The 24603-nt window shown below is 48.2% G+C and overlaps 1 protein-coding gene across 2 annotated transcripts in view; it reads left to right on the plus strand.

Annotated features, from left to right (window-relative positions):
- The window catches only part of POC1A (POC1 centriolar protein A), a 106721-nt gene extending 82449 nt beyond the window's left edge, over nucleotides 1-24272 (plus strand). For both annotated transcript variants that reach the window (XR_003254467.1, XR_003254468.1), the window contains 4 exons: nucleotides 15925-15954; nucleotides 16793-16848; nucleotides 20653-20893; nucleotides 23175-24272. The gene's annotated coding sequence lies outside the window, so the exon portion shown is untranslated. The remainder of the gene's footprint in view (nucleotides 1-15924; nucleotides 15955-16792; nucleotides 16849-20652; nucleotides 20894-23174) is intronic.
- Nucleotides 24273-24603: the final 331 nt, after the last annotated feature.

Raw genomic sequence — 24603 nt, forward strand, 5'->3', positions numbered from 1 at the left:
CCCATCCTCTCGACACTCTCCCTTAAGATACTTGTACACGTTAATAAGATCTCCTCTCAGCCTTCTCTTCTCCAAGCTAAACAGGCCCAGCTCTCTCAGYCTTTCCTCATAAGAGAGATGCTCCAGTCCCCTAATCATCTTTGTAGCCCTTCGCTGGACTTGCTCCAGTAGTGCCACATCCCTCTTGTACTGGGAAGCCCAGGACTGGATGCAGTACTCCAGATGTGGTCTCACCACAGCTGAGCAAAGGGGGAGAATCACCTCCCTCRACCTGCTGGCAACACTCTTCCTGATGCTCCCCAGGATACCATTGGCCTTCTTGGCCACAAGGGCACATTGCTGCCTCATGGTTAACTTGGTGTCCACCAGGACTCCCAGGTCCTTCTCAGCAGGTCAACCCCCAGCCTGTCCTAGGGCATGGGGTTATTCCTCCCCAGGGGCAGGACCCTGCACTTGCCTTTGTTGACCTTCATGAGATTCCTCTCCGCCCAGCTCTCCAGCCTGTCCAGGTCTCTCTGAATGGCAGTACAGCCCTCTGGTGTATCAGCCACTCCTCCCAGTTTTGTATCATCAGCATGGTTCCTGCCATTCCCCTGTGCAAAAGGCTTTGGAGGCCAGTCCCGTGAGCTGGACCTGACAAAGCAGGGCTGGAGGGACTTTTGCATGCTGGATTGTTGGTCTCACCAGTGAGTCTGGGTTATAGCTCTCTTTCCACCTACCTGAGAAAATCTTGGACAGTGCTGGAAATGGTCCTTTCCTCCAGCTGGGGATTCTTCACAGATCTCCACATATACCTCTCTTCTGGTAGGTTTCTCAGCCTTACTGTCTGATGAAAAGCATCACGTAGACAGCATGTCAAATAATCGCAGCATTGTGCAAGCATCTTTGAGATCTTTGTCAGAGCCCTGTGAGATGAGAGAGAGAATACTTTAACCACCCCCCATGGACAGCAGTCCTGACTCACTGGAAGGCGGAGTGACTTGCTTAAGACTGTGTAGCCAAGGTCTGTCCCCATGCGGTCATGCTGCATCTCCAGCTTGCATGCAGAGACCCAGGTTTGCTTTAAATTGGCTGGCTAGCATGCTGCTGGCACTGGAATTGCAGCATGGCTGGACCATCCAGCTGTTTTGCCGCTGTCTCAGATGGCTTTTGCAGCCTGTGTGGAGCTCTGTGCTTTTGCAGCTACAATATATGAGCTAGCTAGAGGCTGAGCCAAGATCAACACCTGTGTTCTTATTTCTTTTGGCCAGGCCATCCTGCACATCCCTGGTGGCTTTGCCTTCTGGAAGGTGCCCCAGTATTTGGGCGCTGGATGGAGAGACGATGCTGCAGGGAGAGTTTGGTTTGGCTCTGCACTTCGTGCCTTGAGTTGAACTGAGCCCTGAAGAGCTAAGCCTTTTTCTCCCATAGAAAGATAGGGATAATATTTCTATTAAAGGGGTGGTGTGAAAGTCAAATCGAAGTGAGCAGAACCTGCTGAGCTGAGGTAATGCTGAAGGCCTGCAACTGTCAGAAAGCTACAAGAAGTCCATGCTGTGGTGATGTTCCCATCTCCATTAACACAATCCAGGAGGAGCAAATGAATGTTAAAATAGGGGTTGCTCTGAGGGTGAGCCAGTCTCCTTGAAGGCTTCAGAACAGTGTTCTGAAGACAGGTTCCCACAGTCACCCGCATCCCTCACCAGTGTCCTTGTTTAGCTGAGGAAATAGTTCATGGCCATGTTGAAACATGTTTGGTTGGGCCATAGTCCAGGTGCAGAGCTGCATGTGCTGTTTGATTTCCTGTGCACCTTATGGCTCATCTCTCAAATGCTTTCTCAAGAGACCTTCTTGTCTCCCACACTGAACCTCCTCCCTTATTGACTCTCCGCAATCTGGTTTCTACACTTGGATTTTATGACTTATTTCTTCCCTCCTTTTCTCCCAGTGGTTTGACATTGCCTAATGGCTTCACTAGAGATCTCTGAGAAGGGATGGATCCATCTCTCTCTTTGTCCTACATGAAAACAGCTTCCCTCTCATTCCCTCTCCTTTTGTGTGCAACATGACTGGTTTTCTCAGTGGTATTCCCTGAGGGTAGGATAGATTTTTGAATCCTTTGGTCATGGTCAGATTGTTTGAGATCTCTCTATGGTGCTTTTCTGGTTTCATTTTCTGAGAGTCACAGAAGTTTTCTCTCTTTGATCCAAGGAGCGAAGGCCTTTTCCCCGCCAAATGCTGTGCTGGGTGACTCACCAGGCATATGCCCCTTCTTCAAATCAATTTTCTTGACTAACCCCAGAGATGCTCATGATTTGCTAATGGGATTTGTTCCTGACAGCCACCCCTTTCCTTGAGCATTTGCAGATGTGGAATGGACTACTTGGTACCACTTTGAGAACTGTTTCCTCGGTGCTCCTGGCTGCAGGCTTTAGGCACAAATCACAAACTTAAATATCCCTTCCCAGCCTTTTATCACTCTCTCTCAGGCTGTCAATCCTAAAAATCCCTGATCATTGTCCCTCCTCCACACATCTCCCTTCCCACCACTCCTGTCTCTATCCCACCCATTGATTATGTTCAGCCAAACCCAGTGAGAATCAGCCACCCCAAGCAGGTAACAAGTGACTGGATGAGGGGCAGGCAGCAAGATCCCATACAACCAGTACAATCTAGCTTAGTACTTAGGTTGTCATGCAGAAGACAGTTTCTCTCATTGCCCAAAAAGAGCTACTGCCGTGCATTCAGGTACCGGGAGCTGAATCCAGCCTAGCTCAGGTAACAGCACAGAGGAGATACCTGTGAACAGGGTAAGGATTTATGTGGGGGCTGCTGTACAGACACGGACTTTTTTCCCCTTCTCCACCCTTCCTTCCTTGAAAAAGGGAAGGTGGACAGGCCTTTTGCTGAGTCAGGACAAAAAAGAATAAGGCCTTGTAGAAATGGACCCAATCATGATCTATTTTGAACCCTGATGGGGTTGTTTCTACCTTCAGATTCTGCATTAGCAGTGGCAGAATGAGAGAGGCTCCAAAAGCACTGCATGAGAAACTGATGTAGATGTGTTTGGTAAATGCCTGGTGTGGTTTCCTCTCACACTGTGTCTGTGCAGTACAATGTTTTAAAGGAAACTCATTTGCTGCTGTTAAACAGTGTGCAAATATGCATTTTTTTTAAACCTGCTGATGGTCGAAGCTCTGCCACGCAGTATGTTGCCTGGTAATATGCAGTAGTAAATCACCTTTCAAACCTAACACACCTAGCTTGTACTGATGAGATAAGTGCGTGCTTGATAGGATCTACTGTGGTTATTCATGTTACGCCTCTGGCCCTGAGTTGCACGAAGTGGATTGCTCAGGCAGTGTTATTTCCTTCTCTAATATGTTTGGGATGATACCCAAACTTTCACCATTTCTCAGGGTGGCACAGGGCATGAGAAGAGTCCACTGCAATTTGCAAGGAGAAGGAGCCAAGAGGTCAGGCTCTCCAGCTGGACCTGCAGTGTGTCCGCTACCCCCAGCTGACCACTGTGAAGCAGAGGGATTGAGGAGGTGCCTTTAATCGTTTGAGGAGTACAAAACGTGCAGTGCTTTCCCTCCATCTGTGTCTGTGATGTTGACCTGCTAAACTGGCAACTTAGTTTCCCCCAGAGCCTGTATCACTGTGTGAGGCTACAGAGCTGGAAGGAAACAGGGGAGGTCAGCACATTCGCTCCCCCCATGGGGAAGAATTAGTTCACTAAACCATCCCCAAGACAATAAACTACAGATCAAGGGCAGATTAAGTCAATTAAGTGGTGTGCACACATTGCAGCACTCCTTTTGGTTCATGCTTTGAACATGGTGCTAGGAGTCCGTGGGCCTTTGCAAAAAGCAACCATGTCCAGAGGGATGGATCCCCTCTCAGCACTGGGCCCTGCGTTAATTTGGGGCCTCTTGGTGCCTTGGCTCTGGGGCAGTGGGACCCTTGGGGGCAGAGCAGTAGCAGTGCTCTGGTGGTCTCTGTGATCAGTTTGGTACGTTGGTTGTGGAGGCAGATTAGACTGCATGGAGTTGGGAAGCATAACTGGAAGATGATTATACCTTCTCTTATCTAAATGCTATCTCTTATCTAAATGTCCTCAGTTGTGTCTTCTGTAACAAAAGCTTCAGGGTTTGAGTAGAAATGAGTTTACCAGCTGGCTGCTGTGGTGTGATTAGGCAAGCAACAGACAACTGGCTGTGTAGAAAAGCTTGCAAGTACTTGTCTTTGGTGCATGATGTTTCCGGAAAGCTTCTGGACCTGCTGATTTCACCACTTAATTTCCCCTGGACCCTGTGGCTGTGGTCTTTGTGTACTCTTAAAGCCCCAGTGGTATTTGCTCTGTTTCACACCAGGGAACAGAAAATGGCAGTGAGAATATGGTAAATGAAGGGAAAGAAGTGTGGCCCTTCAGCTTTGCCCTGGTTTTCTGGAAGAGATCTCTGCAGCATTTATCAAATGCTTACTCAGCTGGTCTAGGCTGAAGGAGCTAGTGTCCTTGGGAGCAGTGCTCTGTGGGCTGTGGTAGCGTAAGTCCCATCAGGTACAGAGACAGATCAGAATGAAACATTAGTTGATAGCTCTTACACAGTTGAGAAATGTAGGCAGAACTAACGATATCCCAAAAGAAGCAGATTTAAGTTGCTATTTTCATGCTGAGCATGTGAGAACCAGAGCAGAGGGCAACAGGAATTTTTCCTGACTGCCTTATTGGCTCAGTCTTTGAGGTCCATTCTTTACATGCTCGTATTGTATCCTGGCAGTAGGATACTCGCACTTCACTGCACTGTTACTGCTATCTCCCGGTGGTACCCAGGAAACCAAGGACCAGCCCTGTTAGAGTAGTTATACGTAGCGAACAAAAACGACACTTCTTGGAAATGTGTGATATTCGTTGTAGGTGGAAAATGAAATGTCCTTCCATCAGGAAAGTGCCCAAAGAGGTGTTAAAGTTCAGGTTATGCACAAAAACTTCCCTCTCCCCTGGATCCAGGTAGGTTGTGAACAGCGCAGGGCTACACAGTCAGTGGGGCAAAGAAGAGGTAGCATCTTGGTGGAAATAGTTACAATATTGCATTCCCCAATTAGTCGTCTCTTCTGATTTCCCCTAAATTTTGACATGTGCGGACAGAAGAGGGTTTGTAGCACTGTGGAACTTTTGCAGTAACAATTGCCTTCGTTTTTCAGCTGACTGCGGACTCTGATCTGGTTGAAATTTTGGGGGGCTGGGGGGATAATCAATCATCTTTAGTGCAAGTTAATTTTGAAATCTAAGTGTAAGGTGTAATATATACGATCTGAATCTAATTGTTCTTTTAAAGGCAATTCTGATCTCCCTTCTTTATGTTACAGCTGACTTTTTCATACACTCAGAGAGGCATATTATGGAGGATGCTCCAAGCAGCAATTTTCTGTATTGACAGTGTGGCGGACATCCTTAGTTGTACTGTGTACAAAGGGGCACACAGCTCTTTAGAGCTTATGGCAAATTTTAAGATAAATTTCACTCTCTGTATTGCTTTCTTTGCTATTGATTAGTTGTTTTTAGCTTTCCAAAAAGGCAAAATTTTGTTGTTTTTGTTGTTGAAGCCTAATAGAAGACTTCCCATTGGATAGCACTGGGAAAAATTTTCATTTCCAAAGGTGGAAATTTTGGAAGGGTGTGTGTGAGTGCTTTAGTGGGAGTTGTTCTGTAACATTATCAAGGTGGCATCTTCTGCCAGCCAGGTTCTACTGCCTTTTACAGTTGAGACTGAAGTTAGGTGAATGACTTTGGTGAATAGCAAAGTCACAGAAAAACGTCCCTACCTTTATCCTGAAACCATTATAGGCTTGGGCTTACTTTGCTAGGGCAGTGTTGGGGTCGTTCCTATTCTCCCTTTTGGCCAGAGCACCCTTGAGATTGAATCCAGGTTCAAATTGCTCTTGCTTCTGACAAGATCTGAATCGATTTTGCCCAACTCCTAAATCCTGCTCGTAATGTTTACAGTGCATTTTTAGTCAAGTGTGAAGCTACTCGGTTTGTATTGTGTTGAAGTCCATGGAGATGAAGGAACTAAACTCCGAATGATTGCACTATTAGACATTAGAGCTCATTTTTAAAATGTCAGGAAGGAAAAGTATCTTTAAATCACACATTGCAGCCTTGCAAAGTTTTCACTGTGACGTTACCTGCCCAGGTAACCAAATCTATGTGCTTCCCCTTTGGGTTTGGATGAGGAAACCACTTGTTAATTTTAGTGATGTCCCTTTCAAAGTGATCTGGCCCTTCATCAAGAGTTTTGGAAGGCTGATGCAGCCTTCTGGTCAGAATGGAAATCAGAATTCGGTCAGGGTCTTTCCTGTCTTTATTAGCACATAAGTAGGCTCCTTGTGAGGCCAGATGAATGTGTTTGCTGCAGAACAGCATCTCTTACAGTGGAGCCCTTCTCCCACTGTGGGGATCTGTGACACATTCTTCTTTCCTGTGTAAGGGATGATCTTTGTCGGGTAAGATCAGGTAACAAGGGCCTGCTGGGAGGAGGGAAGGTTTCCAAGGTTTTGTTCATCCCTAACTTTATCAGCTCTTTACCATCTCCAGCATTTTTTCCCATCTTAGAGTGGATGGTTTGTCTTGTGGATTTCTGGGAAGGATGAAGAAGGAACCTGATACCATTTGCAGGTTTTTATTGGCTGCCTGAGCCAGGCATGGGCTGCTTTCCTTGCAAACGGAGGGAGTTTCTGTTCTGTGCAGTGCCATTCCTGTGTTTGAACAGCCAGGCTGGGGATTCCTAAAAAAACAGGTTTATGAAGGTGATAAGGTGGGTGGGGAGGTTCTGAGCAAGGCGAGTGTGGCAGCCAGCTGGCAGTGCAAATTGGATGTCTCTGACAAATGCTTTATGTCTGCAGTCTCCAACTGTGCCCTCCGGCCAAGGGGTTCTCGGTATCAGAGAGACCAAAGTGAGGCATGGACCCCAGCGATTTCAACCTGCAGCCAGGAGAGATTTCTCCTCTTTCTCTGCCTTGATAAAAACTGATGGAGCTGTTAAATAGTGAGTGAGTTTCAGGTAGAAAAGCAAATTCTTGCCCTGGACTGAGCTGCAAGGGAAAATTGATCAAATAAATCAGATAGAGAGCTCCAGAGCAGAGATGTCTCAGGCACTGCAGCTGCCACTGCTGTGTTCAGAGCAATGAACCGTTCGAATCAGACTTCCTTCCCATCATGTACAGACCTTCTGTTTAGACTCTGCAGGGAATAGTGGAATACATCATCAGGCATTTTTCTACATCAGTTTTGGTCTGTCTGAAGTTTGGGACCTTCAACTCCCTCAGTGGCCCACTTAATAGTAGATCAATCTGTGTTGCATAGAGTTGTTGAATTTCATACTGCTGGGAGCTTTGGTAGCCCCTGCCAAGGAAAGTGTCGTTCTTTTGGCTGTGTCTGAAGGGAAAAATGGGTGATAGGGCCTGCCTCTGGGTGCATCTCCATGAACAGGGAAGGGGCTCTGACACGGAGACGTGACCGAGATCTGGTCTGGAGGACCTGGCGCTGCTGGCACTGGGGACAAGTGTAGTGAAGGTGTTGTGCCACCTGCTGGGTGCTGACATGTGACAATACAGCTCTGTGTAAGTGTAAAACATCAGTAATTATTTATTGATCGTGTCTGACATGATGTGCTATGGTCTGCCTGTCGTTTTGGGCTGTCTGTTTCCACTGCTTGTTCCTTGCACTTCTTGGCATCTGTCTCAGCCTGATTCTTCATTTTCCACTCATGTTCCCTGCTGCAATAGCTGCTGTTTCCCTCTCCTCAGTTTTCCATCCTGAGCCTACTCTGTAGCCTTCTTCCTGCCAACTTATTTGTATCTTGGTTTTGGGTTTGATTTTTCTTGGTGGATTTGATCCCTGATGAAGTAAACTCATTCACGGAAATGAAGCTCCCTCTCAAGAACTCACTTTTCCTCATTCAGCCACTTCTTTTGTCTTCCTTTACTCTCTCCCTCCTCTTTGATTGTGTGCAAGAGAGAGACACTCAGGTCATGCCTCTCTAACTTCCACTTGTTTAAGCCCCAGAGACAGGAGAATTTGACCTGACATGTTTCCTTAGTGCGTGGAACACAGAGGAGCTTACCTCTAACACAGGGATAAAAGTATTCATTCCCAAAGTAAGCAGGGAAGGAGAAAATGCCTGACTGACTGTATGCAGGCCCTTTGATGGCTCTCCAAAAGGGCTCCAGTCAGGGAAGAAATTCTCCTGTCATTAACAAGCCTTTTTTCTCCTCCATTCAAGCCTAGGAAGCACTGTAGTAATGTACGCTTGCGCTTCCTTGGGTAATCCTTACCCTGGTCCCATGGCATCAAGTCCCCAGTGCAGGGGCCGTGTGCCCATCACGACCTTTTACAGATGAGCAAGGCAGTCAGGCCAGTTGGGTAGGGAAGTTGCCAAGGGGTGAAGTATTTGTAGTAGGTTTTGCCTTGCTTTTGTATCTCTGTTCTTTGCGGCTCCCTCTTCTGGACCTGGGTGCATTGCAGAAATCAGAGGAGGCCATAAAAGTGGTTGTCGAAGAAAGCCTGAGAGGTAAAACAAAAAAGCACTCCTATAGGATAGATTCGAAAGGAATAGTAATGGCTGTCTCAGCAAGGAAGGGGCTTCTTCCCCAGGAAGAGCCTGGGATTGAAGGAGAACTCGGAGACCCTGGCAGGAGGCGGGGAAGGAGAGCTGAGATAAGCAGGCAAAGGCAGCTTGAAACTGTTAGAGAGAAAGCTGAGGTCAATGCAAACAGCCTGGCCATCCCTGCTAGCCAAGCAGAGAGAGCTGAAGCTTTGGGAAGGAGCCCTCCATGCCTGGCTCCACAGGGCAGAAGGGCACTTTTCCTTCTGTTTTGGAGCTGATGGGGTCAGAGAATGTCTCTGCTTCTGGCACAATTGGGCCAAGCCTGATCTAAGGGTAGATGCTGGGGATGATGGGGGGAACCATGGAGCTGCTGGGCTGCAGCTTTCACCCTGTCCGTGTGGCAGGTGGAGCCAGGGGTTCTGTGTGAGACTGTGTCCCCACAGCTGCTAGTCACAACGCCCCCTATTTGGACTATCCCCTGGACACCAGCAGGTCCCCAGGTCTCATGCAGATCTTGCAGGGATCAACACAATATCTCCTCCATGGGATATTGTTATGACAGTGCACCACCAACGTCTGAAACCTCGAAAAGGATGAGCAGGAGGGTCTGAGCACATCTCCTTGGTTTCAGTCTTCAGTGTTGTACCCTCCAGTGTCTTGGATGCTGGAGAAGGGGGATCATCCATTGCTCTCTGACCTCTCAAAGACAGATGCTGCATACTGCTTTGGGGCTGTCTTTCCCTGAGGAAGAGGATGAAGATCGGGGAAAAGCTATCCCAGCAAGAACTGATCCTGTAGTTCTGCTTTGAGCTTCCTTTGGGGTTGGCCCTGTTTCTTTCCACAGAGACAGTCCTGATTCTCTGATCAGACCCCGGTGTATCTGGGCTGCTGCCACTATGGGGTTCAGGTCTCTCAGGGCATCCCATGCCTTGCCACTTCTCTTCTGGCTGGCTGCAGGCTCCCTAGGGCTGTGGCTGGTTCTTGCTTTGTGTTTTCTCCTCCCTGGGCAGATGATACATGAATGAGATCATTTCCCAGGAAATCTCTTCTGGGTAAGCCAGTCTTCTATGGTGCAGTATTTGTTTTGCAGGACTGATGCGTCGTGCACTTTTCTCTCTAGCTAATTCAAGCAAATGAACACAAATAACGCTACTTTTATCTGCCCAGGTCCAGACCATGCTCAAAGCCTCCTCTTGGCATGACTCACTTATGGGCAAACCCTGGAGAAAGTAGATGTGGCAATTCAGTTACAGATCCCATCCTTTTCTCACAGCTCTGTGGTCAACAGGCTTTGTTGATGTGCTCTGGATGAATGACAGAGGAGCAAGTTCCTCTAAGCAGGAAGCTTGCATCAGGCAGGCTGTGACTGCCTCCTCATGCGTTTCATGCTTCACTCCAGCCCTTCCAGATGGCTCCTCCTGGTCTGTGTGGGAGGTGGGGGAGTTGTTCCCACAGCCAGTTCAGGACATCATTTTGTATCAGCTGTAACAGTTCAGTTCTGGTGGAGGTTCTGGTGTAAACTGAGTTCTTTATCTGTGGAGTAGTTTGTAAAAAGGAAATACATTTTTGCATAATGTTTTTTTGATGTCCTTTCCTCTGCAGTTTCCTGTGAGGGTAAATCTTGTTTGCTGAAAATTTTCCAGTTTTTAAAAATGCTCTGTTTTGTTATCCTCCTTTTTCCTTTCTCCTGTTTTTCCTTTCTGCATCTTCCTTTTTATCCCTAAGCAAAACCTCAAAATACAGGAAAATCCGTATTCTAGGAAAAGAAAAAAATGCAAAAAATTGAGGAAGGGGAATCCAATTTGATGAATAATAAATAATCTTGGGCTCAGAAAAGCCTCAGCTGTTTTTTTCAAAGCAGTCAGTGCACTACTAGCTCAATTTGCTGCTATAAATATTGGTCAGGTTATTTCAACTCTCCTGAAGGTAAATGAAGCAGTTGTCAGATTTGCTTGGTATTGCATGTCTGGGATGATGAAAGGGCCAAAGAAACTGGAGGATCTGTAATTGCGAGTGGGGTGTTCAGCCGTGCGGTCTGGGAGTCCAGGCACAGAGGTGCAGCAGCAAGGCATCTGCTTGATGTGGGTTCTACCTTCACCACTGTTTCTGCCTGCCAAACCCCAGCCTGGAAGATAACTCTCGCTGGCTCCAGAATGGGAGGATGTTAAAAGCACTCCTGCCCAGATGAAGAGACAAATCATGATGACGTGGCGCCGGGTGCATCCAAGCCAGCACATTTGCATTGCTGCTCAAGGGTGAGGGGTTTGGAGCGTTGATGCTTCCTACTCCCCCACACACCCTACACCCTGTGATGACAGAGTAGTTGGATGTCAGTGGGCAGGTTGAAACTGTGATGCCTTTCCTTCCTTCTGCATTAGAGGAGAATTTTTGCTTGTGTCCTAGACATGACAGCTGAAGCTTTGTTCTCTCTCTGTTTTCAGTGAATCAAATTTTTTTTTCAGTTTCCTCCACAGTCTGCTTCAGATGCAATAGAGCTCATTTTGTTTGACATCTTAGTAGGCCGGTCTCCCCTTAGGTTTGCAGGACTTGTCTGTCTCTGCATCTCTCGCTGCTGACAAAGCTCTTGCTGTTGTGCAGCGAGTGCTCCAGGGCAGCCTTTCTCCATCCCTGCCCCACAGAGCAGTTCGCAGCACTGCACATGGTCCCTTTCGGCACTGAGACACAGCTAGGGCCCAAGCTTTGCATTTGTGACCCTTTTGTGCAGCTCTCCACAGCCCTACCGAGTACAGGGCTTAAGCCCTGTCCTCAGGGAGGAGATAAGAACTGCACTCATGGGTCAGATTGGAAGTCTCTCAGCACATTATCCTGTTTTCAGCAGTGACCATGAGGGATGGCTGGGGATAAATAGAAGAATAAAGGCATTTGTAGATGAGTCCTTTCCCTGCTCTCAGCCACTGGCAATCTGTGGTTTTGGCTGTGCTTCCCAAGCACAGGTGGTTTCCAATGCATCATGCTTAAGAAAGCAGGGTTTCTTCTGGAATGTATGTCCTCCCTTTTTGCCCCCATTTCAACATGTCCTCTGGGCTCTGTGGAAATGCCCTGGTCGCTTCAAGGCAGCTGTTAATTTCTTGGTGGGTTGTTCTATATCCCCGATGGACTGGGATCCAAGGGTTGCCCACTGTAGCGGGATGAGGATGGCAGTTAGACCTTTCCATTTCTTCCTGTTCTTCCACCCTGCAGGTTCAAAACTGAGGAGGCAGCAGGTGTTGGGCTGCGAGAAATCCTGCTGTTTAGTGGCAGGAGCTTTCCCTTTTTCCACATGATGTGTGAAATCACATCCTTGTGGGACTGCCCCGAATGACTTGCCTGGCCAAACCCTTGAGACTGAAGGGACCAAGAGCTTGAAAATAATCATCTGAAGAAGTAGTAACATTTGGGAATGTTTCTCATTTCGCTCACTTAGATAAGGGATATTAATGACTTTCTGATGGAACCAATTAAGCAGGTGCGTTGATAACAACATGGCAAGAGCCATATTGCTACCAAGATAATGTCAAGTGATCTCCAAGGGTTTACCAGGTATGCGCCATTGGTCCTACTCAGAGGGCTCAGAAGGGCTGTGAAGTCCTTCTGTCTCTGGTCTGAGAGGGTCAGGGTTTTGCTGTTGTTGGTTGGGGTTTTATAGTAACTTGGCCAAGCGGGTTCTTCCTGCAGCAATCTTCTGTGAAGCCGGTCTGTGCTCCCTTCTTGTGCCTGGCCGTGCCGCAGTCGCCTCCGTAGCATCGCAGCCATTTCCATGGCAACGGCACGTGCTCGACTGTAATAATGTCAGATTACAGCTGCTTCTCTGTGTGTGCAGACAGGAAAGGAGTTTTCTGAGGTAAGGGCTCAAATGACTTGCAGAGGAGCGTTTTGGCTCAGGAAAGGCAGACTTTCCAGTGGCTAGGGATGCCTTTTGTGCAGTGCTGTAAATGCTAATGATGATTATTTGGGCGAGCTTTCTGTGATGTTTTGCTCTGCCAAGTGGATCTCTTACAAACTTGCAATAGGAGCTAAATTTAAAGGGAGGTTGTATGGAAAGGGCTACAGGGCAGGTTTCCAGAGTGTCTTTCTACCTGATCCACAGGGTGATCATACTGGTTGTATATTTTCTTAGAAGTGGCTTTAAAGGTTGCTGTGGGATCCAGTTTGGAGTCTACTCCTGGGACAGCTGTTTGTCATGAGCCAAATGCAGGCACTCAGGTATGGGAAAAGCTCACACGCAGTCCTTGAATTTGATCCTCTGAAAACAAGAGCTGTACAGTACTGTGTTTTGGCTTGGCCAGTGAAGAAAATGAGACCGTGCTTGCTCGCTTACTTTCTTGCTGTGGCCAGGCTGGAGTATAGAGCTGCTCTGTTAACTTTTAGCAGGGTTACTAGCATCCTTCAAGCAATGCTGACTCGGTGGAGAATAGAAAGGTCCATTTGTTCTGCAAACCCTGGTCCATCCTTTGCCTCTCTGCTGGAGTAATCGAGATGATACCCTCTGTCATGGGAGGTGACCAAAGACAAAGCCTAAAGGATCCTTGGACCACAGGACTTGCATGGTTCATGTTCCCACTGTCATGGACTCGCTAACATCCCAGGGGATCAGGTGTGAGAGGCAGAGCGTATGGCACGTGTTATGCTAGTAAGATAGGGGCTGCGGCTGATGTCAGGGGTTACACTGCTTGGCAGATGACATCTTTGCGACGTCCTGACCTTGGTCCCCTCCTCTGGAGGGTGTGTTGAAGTCCAAGGGCTCTGTTTTGTATCTCTGGAAGTCTTTCAAATGAAGCTGTGACGTGACTGTTGGTTGTTTGCTATCCAGCACCATCAACATAGCAGCTGAGTTCATAGCCACCCAAAATGACGAGTCCTCTGACCCCAGCATGGCGGTTTTAGCACATTTTTTTAAAGGCAGGAGCCCCTTCAACACAGTCAAACTTGACTCTCCTTGACTAGTTTAGTTACAAGCCCAGATCCCTTAAGGGGTTTAGAAGTATAGTTTTCACTTAAATACCTATGTTTTACAGAAGACCGATGATTTAGGGGTGTACGTGGCTTTTGGAAGACTGGGCATCTGAGCTATCCCAAAGTGGAACCAGGGAAGACAGATGGTACAGTCAGCGGTGGGGAGGACACTGAGGGATGATTGTTATTTTCTGAGAATACCAAATGCATCTCCATGAAGTTTCTTTGGTCTTCCCCTGTTACACAGGGTAACGTCAAAGGAAGCTGCCAGTGGGGGCCAAGGGGAAACAAATAGAGACAAAGGTACTGCCTCTTCAGGAGCCCTGGCTAAGGGAAACCCACCTTTCTGGCTCCAGTCAAGCTGGCAAAGTTGATTCTTCCCAGCACAAAGCGTATGGTTGTGCTAAACCTCCGATAGTGTGTGTAATTACGGTGGGCGGATGGGATTGTGGGTCACTGCCTGGGGCAGCTGCTTACGGAGAGAGGCAGAAATTACGGCTAGCACAGGTGGAGTATCGTGGCTCAGGGAAGCTCGCAAAAGGTTTCAGGGAAGGATTCGGGTGTTGGTAAAACTCATTCCTATGGCCCTTCGTCGGGGACCTTTGCTCATCATGCTGCATACCTGTTCATGAATAAATGTTGTTTTGTTGCGAAGGAGCCGATTTTGTGTTGCTTGTAACTAGCTGCCAGTTCCAGGCGATGAAGGGCTGCGGATGCCAAACCCCAGTCTAAGGCCATTGACCTCATCTGGTCTGTAATCCGGGGCTGAAGCACAGGGGGTGAATACCACCCTACCCAGACAGCATCACTATGTTCGGAGGGAGCTGAAAGGTCAGTCCCCTAGTACTGACAAATGTCGTGGAGATTCGGGACCAAAAATACATTGTGGTTGATTGCACTTCTCCCCCTCTGCTGCCACCGCTTCTCCGTGTTCCCTGTGCCACAGCCATGAGTTGTCTGTGTGTTTTTGACACATCACCTGGGTAACACACTGACTCACTCGGCTCATGTGAAAAGCAGAAGCAGGCTTCACCATCAGCCATGCTGAAGGGAGCTTGCTCTCAGCAGTTTCAAAGCCTCTCCTGGGTTCGCTTTCAATTTGGCTTGGATCACTTTCAGCAGTCTTTCACCCAAGCACAAAATTCCTTCTCTGGAATTGCAATATTCATGAAGGAGACACGTTCATGAGCGAGCTGTCTGCTCCCTGTTTTGGCATGTGAGTAGGTGGTGTTACCTCTGGAATTAGGTTGGAATCCATTCTGGTTTTAGGTGCATTTGATTTGCAGGAACTTGGAGGACCCCTAAAGCACGCCTTTAAAGCACGTTAAGCTACACACAACTAACTTGCTGTTGAAAATGCAGCTGATTTAGCAGGCCTCTCCCTTTAAATTCATGCCAACAACTGTATGTTTCACATTATGTGTTTTCTCTGCATAGGTCTGGGGTATGTGAGGAGACCTTGTTCTGAAGCTGGTATCCTCTGGCCGTCCAAATAATTTATGGACAGCCAACAAAGTGAACGATCAGAACAAATCGTGTAATTGATGAATGCATCCTCTTTTGTTAGCGGAGCCTCCGCAGACAGATCCGTGATTATCTAGGATTTAGTCACGATGGAAAGTCGCTCAATGAAAGTTTATTCTCAAATTGCACTTTCTCTTTGTTTGGAAGTCAAATGACAACTCCCAGTTACGTATCTTTGCTGCAAGTGATCACATGGCTTCATTGCTGGCCCCAGCCTGGAGGAATATTACTGACTCTATTTATTGGGAGGATAGGGAGGAGAGAGGCTAATTCTAATTCTTGAGAGCTATAAGCCAAAATGATAAGTTTCAGCCATGCTAATGAAACTCGATGGCATGAATGTGAACATAAAAAGGTACAAACATAGTCAAATTAAACCTACTTAGTATCTAAAAAAGTCTTTGAAGGTTCCCACTACCGATACAGTTTCAGTGCTAATAGCTATTCTTCAAGTATCAGTAAGTTTTGGCAATCTCTCTAGAACATGAGGGGCAAGGATCTGTGGTATCCAGCTTTTTTTTTTTCCCTGAATCTTTTCAAAAAGTTTTCCCCCTGTGCTGTATTCTAGGAATTAAAGGAAGTGAAAGGTTCCTAAATGGTTTCCAATGGTTTCAACAGTTTTTCTTTTTTTGTGTTTTTATTTCCCCATTTTGTCACTGAAAAGTGAAAGAAAACAGGAGGAAAAGTAACGAAAAGGCCAAATGTTTCATTTTCCAGTTAATCCCATAAGAACTTTTTAAAGAAGTGCCTCATGYTAATTTCTGGAATAAGGGAAAACATTCCACTTTTTGCGTGTAATTTTTTTCTCACTTGAGGTATTTCATCCTGTCCTAATTAAAACTTTTTTATTTGCCAGAAATGCTCCACTTGGAAACTGCAGAAGAAGGTAAGTGCGTGTGGATGGGGGTGGGGGAGAGGTGGTTCTTTGAAATACTGCATGGATATAATCCCGGCTCCATGGCAGACGGTGGGGTTTGCTGCTGACTCCAGCGAGGCCAGGCTTTCACGGAGATCAAGTAGCTCGGGCACGATAGGTGTCTGTTCCGACTCCGGCACCTGAGCAGAGCTGTCTCGTTCCTGCTAGCAGGAACGCCGAGGCTCTGCAGTCCTTTCCCCCACACCTTTTGAAGGGCCCCGCACACAGACTGGGTGCTGTGCACTGCAGATGAACAACACTGGGATTTTCCATGGATGGTAGAGAGTCAGTTTTGCTGGCATCCCGGCTCACCCTGCCCAGACTGCCGACTCTGTTTTTTGTCATATCCTCCTGCCTATGCCAGGATGCCCGAGACAAATTTATAGCTGCCTGCTCTTGTATGTGATAGAGGCCAGATTGAGGTCTGCTGCCATTTGGTCAAAATTGCTGCTTACCCCTACTGTGCTATTTTCCTTTCTTCAACCTTAACCCAAACTAATTGCTGTCAGGGACATCCCAGCTATTTCCATGTTTCTTATTCTTTAGCAGGAGTCTTGAGCTAAAATCCTTTCAGGAACATTGCATTTTCCTGGTCTCAGCAGATCCTCATATCTTCTCTGCTAGGATCATGCCAAAGCTTCTCCAGTTGACCAACAGATCTTGATGCTCTAATGAGGAGATTGGTACTCTAGGCCCGAGCGCTTTCTCTTCAGGGTTGTAAATCTGTTGTGTCCCACAAGTTCCTGGTTTTCCACCATGCAGGTCTGACTAGTGTTCACGAGTGAGCTGTGTTTCATTTCCACATCAGGTTAAATGAGAGGCCGTGCGGCAGAGCAGAGGGACTGAGTTGGAGAGTGCTGACAGGTAAATTGTTTTCTTCCTACCTTTTCTGAGCATATTCCTACCTTTCCCACCAATGTCACCCAGGTCACCAAAAAATCATCCCTCCATGGCTGCTTGTCCGTGGCTGTTTACTCAGAGCAAAGGATACTGAAGGTTCCCTGCTGAAATGCTGTTATCCCCAGTCCTCTGGGCAGCAGATATTCAGCCCCTTCTGGCTTGCAGCCAGCAGTCTTTTCTGTTTGCAAAGCCAAGAAAGCAAGCTCTGCTCGCTTGTCCATCGACACCAACCCTGGACAGACAAGTTGTTGCGCACAGTCTCTGGCAGGCACGTCTCTCTGTGCGTGCCCTGGTGACGGCCTCGTACAACCCCGCTCTCTCTTTGAGGTGCTGGCCAGGAGCCAGGCCCAGCTGTGACGATTTGCTGTGAGCAGAGATGCATCGTTTGCTGGTACCTCAGGAAGCAAATACTGCAGCAGACTATTGCTATTGTGTTTGCTTTCCCCAGTTGATGTCAGGGAGGAGAAGGCACATCAGGAGAGGATGACTTCACAGGGCCGCTCTGGGAATCGGTCACCCCCTCCTTGGAGAGAGGGCTGCTGGAAGGGTGCCCAGGCAAAGTGTTGCCAATTATGTCTTCATCCTTGTACCCTATTACAGACCATGTTTACAAACGCTGAGTTGATGCTGTTCAGCAAGGAGCCAACCAGCTCTGTTGATAACGTAGTTTTTGGTTGCTGCCAAAGCCCTGAAAGCTTCTCAGTGTATTTTGCATTGTGGGCTGCAGCACTGGGTCTGGATGGCTCTGTGGGAGCATAAGAGGTGAAAGGAAAGGAGCAGGCAGGCTGGCTATTTGGTTACTTTTCTCTAAGTACAGTATGAATTAACTTCCTGATGAATGAACCTGGTACAGCTGTTTCTGGACTCCACAGCCCTGCAAGATATTTCCCCATGTACAGATCTGGTGATGGCCTCCAGGTGTGTGTTCATGTTGTCTCACGTGCTGTGTCTCTCACCTGGGATAGCTCCCCTGAAGCATAGGGGAAGTTTTCTAACGTAGCTCAGCTCCCTTTGGCTGAATCAGTTGCTGGAGAAATGAATCCAGACCTTAACACACAGTGAGATACCACTGCAAGCCACAGCAGCAACAGGAGAGCTTTTCAGAAATGGTCCAGTCCGGTTCTGTACTGGTGGAACGGCTCCACATGGCCAGAACCCATCTCTTGCTAGTGGAGAGGTGTGCTGTGCAGAGGAAGACTTCCTTCCCTCTTTCCTTCCTCCCCAAGCAGGGGAGCTTTTTTGCAAAGACAAGAAACCTCAAAATGTCCTCTGAGGACCTTTCTGTCCTGAAAATGGCTTCTAGGTGTCTGTCTTCACTGGAGTGCCAAAAATGCTTTAAAAGCATTGGTTTTGCATTGGGAAAGGGAAGGAAATGCAAAATGGGTGGTTCTTTCAAGCAGTCTCACATGAAGCACCAAAGGACAGAGACAATTAATTTTGTCAGCCCCGTTAGAAGAGTGCTGGTCATGGCCTTGGGGAGCAGCTGATGGTGCTGTGGTAGGTGACTTGCCTCCCTTGTTTCGATCTAAACCAGTGTGAACAATATGCTGTCCATTTGGAAACCCAGTCACACCAGCATCCTATAGTGCTGGGACCTGAGCTAAGAAACTTCTCTTTGAAGCCAGGATCAATAACCTGTGAAAATAAAAACAAGGCAGGAACTCCTTCCTCCTCTCTGCTTCCCGGGGGGAGCCAGAGATGGGGCTAAAGTCTTCACTGTGTTTAGGTTGCTGCTTTAAGAAAAACAGTGAAGATTTCTAGCAGTGTATCTTCTCTGTAACACACCCATTTCAATCGTGTGGTTAATTATATTAAATAATTACAGGATTTAGATCATTCACACTTAGCTTTTTCACGCTCTGGGTAATCATGTGACGTGAAGTACACGACTGAGTAATTAGGAGAGGTGGACTCCATGCCCAACTCCACCATTGCCTCAAAGGGGGCTCCAGGGCATGCCTCTTACCTGTGCTTCCCTCTCACTTCTTCATCCATCCCCTCCAGATGACAGCATGATCTTTTTTTGCATGTTGTGGCTTATGTCATCAGCACTCTGAGCTCCTCAAGTGGGAGATAACACGGCAGCAGCATCTGGGCTGCTCTGGGGGCCCTGGGAAACTCTGGTGTGTGGCTGGGAGTTGTTGCATCTTGCTGTGTAATAAAACCCTGACACACATGTGCAGATTTCCCCATAGCCTGGGGCTTGGGTGGAAATGTATTGGATCATTAAATCAATCTACTTAAGAGCTATTTGAAGATAGAAGATGTGAAGTCAGGCATAGAAAATGGCAATCGTGTCTAGACTATCCCCGGAGCATCTACCTGTCTCTAAATAAAGCCGTTTGTAGTGACTCTAGTTCTTGGCTTCTGACCCTGAAGGGACAGGCAGAGCTCTTCTGCTTGCTCCTGCAGAAAGCCTAGGTAAGCCTCTGGTCTGTCTTTGCAAAGGGGTTGGAGCTTACCCAAAAAGGCCAGGATGTCACCTTGCGTTTATGAGCCCACAAGTGAGCTCGGGTTATTGGCTTCTGTTAGGACAGGAACAAAGGAAGCTTGAAGAAAGGCATGCAAATTTGAGACACGGATCCCAGGTGCCAGTCTTGGTGTGCTGGTCTGGAGGCAGATTCAGTCCTGCTTTGCAGAAAAGCTCACACAGGCTTTGGAAAGGCCTGGAAGAGAGAAAGTTCTGTTTACGTCCTCCAGCTTCTTGAATTTGTGCTATCTTCTGGCCTCTTCCTTCCTCTGGCCTGAAATCCCAAGGAATTAGGAAGGAGGCTGGGCAGGAGAAAAGCCCTTTTACTCTGAAAGGAGCCATCTGGTGAGTTTATACATGCCCTTGCTCTGACCTTGTGCATTAGGGAGCTTCCTTAGTGTATTGCTGCATGCAACTGAGAAGGCTACTCTGAACAGTTTACTGCCTGTGTGTATCCTCCAGGGTTTTCTGTGTTGCTCCCTTGCATTCCCTTCCTAGGGCATGAGATAACTCCTTTACTTTGAGAGTCGGGACTGTGCACTGGGGTCTGATAATGCAAGGTCTTTTCTTTTGACAGTCAGAACTGCAGAATAGCAAGCTAATTGTAGGGGAGATTTCACACCAGAGCTGTGTCCTACAGCTCCTCAGTGAAGCACAACAAATCCTACCTTGGGGCAAGGGGATGGATCAGATCCTGGGAGCCACAGTTTTCCCTTGGAGATTTATGCAGATCTGGAGCAGTTCCAAGCACAGTTCCCAGGCTCGGGGCTATGGTACCTGTTCAGCGCTGGACTGTGTTGGTGTAAGGGCTGATGGGCCATCCAGATTTTGCCTGGCAGAATAAGCCAACCAATCAGTGGTGCAAAGGCTGCTGTCATGGGGTTGCTGCAGGACCCTGCTGCAAGACCAGCTCAGATTCATCTTTCAGAGGAGGAGGGAGACCTCTGCAGAGCTGGGCTTTCTTCCCATCTGGGGACCAGTCCTGAAATTTCTCCCCTCTCCTCAGACCTCTGAGATGTACTTATTGTGTCTTCTGGCTCCTGATCATATGAAGGTCATGGTACATAGTTCTCAGGTGAAGAAGGCTGTGTTTGTCTCTGGAGCACACAACTGCTCCAGCCCACTGCTGCAATTCTCTTCAGTGAAGCAACAGGCTATTTCAAACCCATGACTGGGCAGGACTTCCAAACAGAGATATGGATCACACGCAACATGGTTGCCAGATATCAGCTAAAGAGCTGACCTGAAATTTATCCATAGTGGCTCTTTTCATGCTCACGCCCCACTCTTGTTCCCAGGCTCATCAGTCTTTATACATCCAGAACGGAAGCAAATTGGCAGAGCAGAGCACCAGAGTCCTTCCCATTCAGAAGTCCATCGGCTACTAGGAAGATGAGGAATCCACATAGCCTTCCTCTTGAAATTCCCTCCCCTCGGTTTGATGTAGAGCACGGCCAGAGACTGACTGGTGAGGAAGAGTGGAATGGACCCAAAGGCTGTTGTTTTGGGAGTGATTTAGACCAGCAAGATGTTGGGAGCGTAAGTCTGGGGTGGCTGTGGGGGACAAGCCATGGTACCTCAATGGATAAAGTACCCCCTAACACACCCTCTTACGCTTCTGAGCATGTTTCATAAAGCTCTGTTTCCTTCGGCACTGCCTGCTCCCTCCATACAGCTTGTTGCTAGTGAATCGCCTAGCAGTCCTACCTAGGAGACGAACAGTGCTGATGCTAACGTGGCATTATCTATGTTTCGGGCTGGTAACCAGGGTGCTTGCTGGAAGGGCTGTAGCTGTTGCGTCTGAAACCCAAATGCAATTATGCAATGTCTGCTAAGCAGCAAGGAGTTTGCCTGGATTAGGGGACTGCTTCGTTGCCCACGGAAGAGACTAACAGCAGCCAGTAACTAGTTGCTTCTTATTGCTGAAGCATCAGTGATTTTTTACCGATACTTTCTCCTCTTTGTAGCCATGGCTCTGAGACATTCAGTACACTGAATGCAGTGCTGGGATGGGGGAAGAGGCAAGGGCAGCAGACAAGATAAGGCTAGGTGGAAGAGCAGTAGTTTTTGGTGGAAATAAGCAGGACATTGGCAAATTGTTTTCCTTCTGTTTCACTGCTGACTGTCTTCCACATCTTTGTAATGATGCATCAGACTGGGATGTTTCCCTCTTCTGTGCATGGCTCCGGGTTGGCTTATAAATCTTTATCCCCCTGTGTGTGTGTGTGTGTTTGATAGCCCTGTCTCTCAATAAAAGGGCAGGCACTCAGAGGAGACTTTTTTTTTCCTCCAGGGTCTTGGCTATTTTTCCCTCAGACACCAGTGCTAGGTTTGCTTTAATTTGAACATCCCTCCAGTGCAGAAGCAATGAATCCTTCATTTTCACAAATGCAAATGCTGGCTACCCATTGCCTCCCTAAGCGATATTCGGCAAGTGTTTCCCCCTCCGCGTTCCTGCCGCCTCCTTGCAATTCTAGTTCAAAAGCACCTCTCAGACTGTAACATCTGTTATCTTTAGCTTTACAGCTCTGAAACATGCGTTGGCTTAATCACATGTTTAGCACTGCTGACTGTGGTACGTGTCCAAATATTAAGTAACTTACTGAGCTGGGGCCTAGCTTTGACTGATGGGATTAGGACTATCAGACTGTTTCTTTCCATTTGGGTCACTGAGAACATTTAGATAGACAATTAAAAGAGAAGCTGCCCTCTGTAACCTGCTGGGGGGAGAAAGAGTAACCACGAAAGCATTGGTTGATGATCTGGTTGAAAAAAGATAAAGTACAAGTCCATTGGAAATGTTTTGCTGGGCCTAAAGATAGTTTAAACAATTTGCAGGGGACCAAAATTGATCCCACGTGGTTGACCACCACTGCCAGAAAATGGAGGGAGCAAGAGAAACTGGAGGAAAGGCTGCAGACTGGGATATACATGTCTGTTGGGAAGACAGTTTCGTTAGTTCAACTGCGTGCAGGCCTGCTCCAACGGTCAAGAGGCTGTTTGTGTAGTGGCTCCTCCCAGGTGGGCCAGTCACAAAAACCCAGCAAAGTTGCCTTGCTGGGCAAGACCCAGCTGTGATTGCCATGTCCTCCCTCCTGGCTGGAGAGCAGCAAGCCTTGTGTAGCTGTGTGGTGTCCAAGCTGTTATTTCATGCTCTGTGCAGGGCAGGCTGCCTGTGGAAGAGCCTTGGGCAAGTATAACCAGAGAGGTCTGATGACATGCTTTCTCTTGGACACCAAGGTCCTGGCTCGGGTCTCAGGTCCTGGCAGGCGGTATCCTGGGGCTGGTGGCAGCAGAGGCTGAAGGCGTGAAGAAGTGCAGGTGTCTCCTGGAGCAGTGCTGCTGGCATCCCGCTGCAGGGCCAGAAGGACCGCTCCAGGGACCACGCTGGCTCTGAGGATGTGGCAGGAGCCTCTGTTTTGTGCTGGTGTGAGCCAGTGCTGGCAGGGCTCTTGGACTCCCTGTGAGGAGGCTCTCCTTTGGGGGATGCTCTGTTGTTGCCTCTGGCTCTTTTCTCCTCGTGATGGTCCATGTGGACTCTCACATCCCTGCTAATACTTGGGGAGAGGCTAGGGTCACGGCTGTACTCTGGGGCACATGCTGGCTCTTTGGGCAGTGCAGCCAGCATGTTGTTTACTCCATACTGCTCCTTCATTCTCTACCTGACTTGTCTTCCCACTGCGGCTCTTTCTCCCTGGTACTCTGAGGTTCTCCATCCCCTTGGGACTCACCAGCATCAAGTTCTCTGTTCCTCCTGCAGCTTTTGTCTGGACATTCCCCTTTGTTGAGGAAAGATCTGCCTACTTTCCTCTTTTTCTAGGTTCTAGACCATGCCCACAATCTCCTTTGCTCCTGCACTTGATGTATGGCGTCCTTGGGCCAACGTTTTGGCTTGGGTTTCCAAGCTGCTCCAGGCCAGCCCTGGCTGGAGCGGCCCTGCGCTCGCAGCTTGGCACCGCTCCACTGGTCAGCCTCTCCAGACACGCGAGCCGCTGTCTGTGTCCTAAACCTGGCTCAAACCTGCTTTTTCTGACTGGATCATGTGGGATGAGCAGTATCCTGCTGGGACAGAGGACTGTTTTTGGCACTTTAGTCAGCTCCTGGAAAGCGCTCTTCACCTTCAGTGGTCAACACACCTGCGTGGCACCTCTAGCACTGCTGACTGCGTCCGATCTCTTCCTGACCGTGTTTCCTGTGCACAGTTCACCTGGTGAACAGCCACTCGTCCTCACTCCCCATCTGCATCCAGGGCCAAGAGCCCAAGGGGGCTCCAGGCTGTGTCTGGGTGCCATGACGTGACACCACTTTCCGCTGCTCCACGCTAGCCAGCTGGCCATGTCTCCTGCCCTTCGAGAGCCACCACACGTCTGCGCATGCACAGAGGGAAACAAAAGTCTTCACGGTGCCTCTTCATGCCGTAAACACCATGAAATGATTGGCCCAGCTACACAAGGGAGCTGCCTGCGTGTTTTGGCCTGCCCAGGTCGTCTTGAAAGGAAATGCTTGTGCTTGAGTCAGGATCTCATTTGGGAATCAAATGAGCTCCAGAGCTCGGTTTCAGACTCCTCTTGCTCAGGAGTTGGCACGTCGGGCCTGTCCTTCCCCGGCAGGAAAGGGGATGGGCAGCCCAAAGGCACAAAAAATACCATGGCTGTAACCACCCCCCTCCTCGAAGCTGAGTTTGGGCATCTCCTGTTAGATCACTTTAAATCCAGCCCTGTTGGGCCTTTGTGTCCGATTTAAACAGCATGACCGAATACTTGCCAACGGGGAAGCCTTGTTTGATTGTGGAGGATATAAGATGATTCGAACACAAGAGCTGATAGTTTCAAGTAACTGAAACTTAACCTCGCTGTATAAAGCTTTATTGTCTTGCCACAGAAATCCTCTGTCCGGGAGAGCACAGCTGTGAGGAAAATAAATGCTGCACTTCTTTTTTCTTTCTTTCTTTCTCATTTTGCTGTTTGTTTGTTTTAGACTCAAGGCCCTCGCGTGGGTTTGGTAAGGGCGAGCGGTGCCCCGCAAGCAGCCGCAGTGGCACGGGGCTCTTGCAGCACTGCGCAGGGAGCTGCTGCTCCCGGGAGGTCGGCATGTGCAGGACAAGCTCTGCTCCTGGTTAATCCAGGGAATTAAATCCCAAGCAAAGCCATTGACGTTTATGGATTTAGTTGAGTCCAGGCCAAATCCCAGCCCCATTGAAGTTAAATGAGAGTTTTGTCTGTTGAGTTCAGAGGGATCAGGACTGGGTC

Source organism: Apteryx rowi, unplaced genomic scaffold (assembly GCF_003343035.1).
Source record: "Apteryx rowi isolate R43461 unplaced genomic scaffold, aptRow1 scaffold_326, whole genome shotgun sequence".
NCBI classification, from domain to species: Eukaryota; Metazoa; Chordata; class Aves; order Apterygiformes; family Apterygidae; genus Apteryx; species Apteryx rowi.